Source organism: Equus caballus, chromosome 2 (genome assembly GCF_041296265.1).
Source record: "Equus caballus isolate H_3958 breed thoroughbred chromosome 2, TB-T2T, whole genome shotgun sequence".
Taxonomy (NCBI): Eukaryota; Metazoa; Chordata; class Mammalia; order Perissodactyla; family Equidae; genus Equus; species Equus caballus.
Window position 1 is genome coordinate 82728594 of NC_091685.1, and position 3907 is coordinate 82732500.

The 3907-nt window shown below is 31.5% G+C and overlaps 1 protein-coding gene across 7 annotated transcripts in view; it reads right to left on the bottom strand.

Annotated features, from left to right (window-relative positions):
• Window positions 1-3207: 3207 nt before the first annotated feature.
• The window catches only part of GRIA2 (glutamate ionotropic receptor AMPA type subunit 2), a 143736-nt gene continuing 143036 nt past the window's right edge, over window positions 3208-3907 (bottom strand). For all 7 annotated transcript variants that reach the window (XR_011430172.1, XM_023626768.2, XM_023626774.2 and 4 more), the window contains 1 exon segment: window positions 3208-3907. This exon segment is cut by the window's right edge and continues 1887 nt beyond it. The gene's annotated coding sequence lies outside the window, so the exon portion shown is untranslated.

A 3907-nucleotide genomic window follows, 5' to 3' on the forward strand; every position in this document is an offset into this window, starting at 1 on the left:
TGGATTGGGTTCTTTGAAAATAGAGGTAAAATATTGATTGGATGCCAAATAAATTTATGGACAAGCACAATTTACACAATCTGAGAATTTTTATTTGAGAGAAAAATATGAGTCCGTATTTCAGGAGATTGTCAATGAATGTTCCCAGAGATTTGTTCTAAATTAAAGTTTGAGTGTCTTGAGTTAAAAATTATTGGACAGAAATCCATAACTCCTAATCATCAGAATTATCCATATACTCATAATGTTATTTCTAAGTGGGTGGGATCAAAGAACTACATGCTTTAAAGAAAATATATTACTTAGTCCTCAGAATAGAGGTTTCAAATTTAGCCCTTACCTTCCGTTTATATTTATTCAGGATATATTCAATAAATGTTTGTTAGATGGAATAATGAATAACTGAATTAATGAATGAAAGTTATAGGGTAGAAGTGCTTTTCTAATGTTTTAGAACAAAAACTTTTTCTGTACTATGTGGCACTCTAATGCATGAACTCATTTTTTCAAACCATTTTTTTTTTTAAGAAGACACCATATTGCATTTTGTTTTCAATAATCATGTGAAATTTTCTTTCATCATTCCCATGAGACAGTCCCAGTATCCATATACTCCAGTTGAGAAGACAGAGACAAAGGGTGGCGTGAAACAAGGGAAGATAAAGCTAGAATCCTGGTTTTGACTCCCTCCCAAGTGCTTACTCCACTCCCCCACATTCCAATTTACAATAAAATGAAATTGGCACATTAACCTGAAAGGGAAAAAAAAGAAAGAAAAATGACCAAATTCATTCAGTGACTTCAGGCATATCCAATGAACTAACAATGAGTTTATGCATATCCAAAAAGGAAATTGGTTCTGAAATAGCAAAACTGACCTATAGCTAGTGGGGAAAAAAGACAATTAAAGACTAATCTGGAAGTGCTTGAGAGTGGAATTAAAATGGAGAATTGGCTTTGCTCAGTGTAAAGTGGCTTTAAAAAGGAATTCTGATGAAGAATATATTAAAAATAGAGTCTTCACTCTTCCTGCTCCAAGGAACCGTCCCTCATTTCCTACAGGAACTCTGTAAATTGCGGGGCTCCGTAAGTACATGGAGGAGTATCACAAACTCGCAATTATGGGGTCAGAATATGTGAGTGATGCAGAAATAGAGCTTAGCAGGAAATTTTCATTTCACTTGAGAAATTCTTAGTCATTTATTACAGTTATTAAGGAGACTCTGAAACTGTCAGTCTTGCCTTTGACAAAATGAACTGCATTCCAAGTGCCCTCAAAGCGAAATCTCTCATGAAGACAAGCCAGAAATAGATAAGATAACATGCAAAAAAAGCCAAAAGGCATGATGAATGAAACTAAAACATGAGATACCATTGGAAGCATAATATATGAAAAATGGCAGTTGTACTTAAGGGCAGGAAGAGAATGTAAAATGGTTAAGCAAGAAAGAAATGAATAGAGACAAGATACAAAACACATACACAAATTCTTATGATCCCGATTTACTCCAGGCACTTCCTACGTGCATTGGATATTAGGTTATGTTAGTCTCTGTGCTTGAATCCCATCATATTGACATAAATAGGTTTGAACCTTCATGTACTTAGAGCGCCATATGCTTTCTATGAGTTGTTGTTGTTTTAAAACACAGAAATAGAGAAAGTATAATGTATTGATTAAGACCTAAAAGAATTTCTAGTGTCATGATCTAACCAAAACAACACATTAGGAGAACGAACTCCTTCTTTTTTAAAAATTTGATGCAACTCTCACAAACCATTTAATGCATCCCCAAAGTCTTGCTCAGAATCTCATGATGATCCACTTATACTTACCCATCTTTCATGTTGGTGATTAAAAATAAACCAATTTTAAGTACTAGAACCCCTTGCACAAAATTTACTCTACTTTTAAGCAGATATTTACATCATTGTTCTCTTTCCTGGAATAAGCTTATTGAGAGGTCATATAAAATTTGTGAAACTTAACCAATAAACTCTCCAAAGTTCTAGTATATTTTCAGTAAACCACACATTATCAACTAAAATTGATAGTACAGAGAATTTACGCAATGAATTCAATCAAAACACCTACTATTTCATTTGAATTAGAGGAAAGTGGAATATTTGCCTGAATTACACTTCACTTTACATGACAGACTGGTGGTCTCTCAAATTGCAATACATAGTGAACTCTATCAAGCTCAAAACCAAGTTGCAATACCCAGAAACACATTTCAAGGTCGAAGTGATACTTGAGTTATTTGTTTAAATTTACCAGACTGGTAACTCCAGGACGTGATGAGATAGGGAATAGAAGAAAGGGGAGAAATCATATTGTATTGTATTCTAATTATTTTCAACAAGTGTTTTTTTAATGGAATTGTCAAGATGTTGTATTGAAATCATCCTGTAGGGTTATTATATTCTTAATGTTTCTCTTCATTTGCTCAATTTACTACCAGGACCACCAAAACATTTCAAGTATTTGCAGAGTGGAAAGTCAAGATTACTCTATTTTTAATCAGACATATTGACATATTCATCTGCTAAGCATTAAATATATTAAAACCCATATAATTTTATAAAAGAAATTTTACTGTGCAATTTTGAAGAACTTAAATCTCTTAATAATTTTAGAATATGTCTAAAAAGGAATGCCTAATTATTAAAATGATCACTTTTGTAAAAAGATGATCAAAATGGCAAGAGTTTTAGTTTCTCATTAATATTCTTTCAGCAAAAAAAGAAATGAACCCATTCTTTGAAACATGTAAGCATGGAAATGTGTTACTTTATGGAATTTTTAAAGCAAGTCACCCTTCTGTTCTTTAATGTGACTATAACAGTAGCTGAACTGACAACATAGAGCACAATGGCTGATGATCACAATGTGTGACATTTTAGTAATAGAGTGTAGCTATCATAAAATGAAAAATGTAATTAATAAATAGCTATATTTCCACATATGCCTAAAGCACTTAATGATTGTAGGTTTGGAATATCAAAAATGTTAATCATTTTACCTAAAATAAAAGTTATTTCTATTCTGTTACATTTGTACATAGCTGACTTATAAACTAAGAGAAGATGTCCTTATTCAGTATAAACAGCTGGGTTTGTTTGGAAATAAATGTAAATACACTTTTTGGTTTCTCATTATTATTGGTTTGAAGAACTATTAAGTAAAAAAAATAAATAAAGATCTTTGCCTTTTGTAAGAACATGTTTTATGTATGATTGAAGTTTTTACAACACTCCGAAAAAGCCATCCGATGTTAGATTTAAAAATAAAATCAAAAGCATTTTCTGACATAGTACACATGAAAAATTGGAAATTCCAATATCTTCAATAGAAGTTGTAGAAAGTGTATGTCTCCTTGGAGTTTGACACCCACTTAACACAGCAGAAAATAAGCTACTATACTGTAAACAAAAAAGTACAGTAAAGGACAGTTGTAAATTTACATAAGAATAGTTCATAAACATTTTGGTCTTTCCATAACAGTTTTTATATAAAATGAATAAAAAAACCTTTAGACAGCTGTCATCACTCTTGTTTGACCATTTTTCACTTATATGCACACGGACATATTTATATAGCAATATATTGATGCACCGTTACATGGATATTAAACTATGATTACTGCTTGTAACAGAGATGTGCATTATCCAGTCAACATTATCCATAGCTGAAATACTCTTACATTATGTATTCTTGTCATGTTGTATCTATAAAAACATGAAAATATAACTTTACATTATTTCAATTATTTACATTAGTTCAAGCTTGACAGAGAAAAATTGATAAGCTACAACTTTTAGAAGAGTAGGCCCAGAGGTACAATAAACAGCATTGATTGTATATAGTCATCTTTTTCGTTTTTAAAAACTCATTTTAAGTACA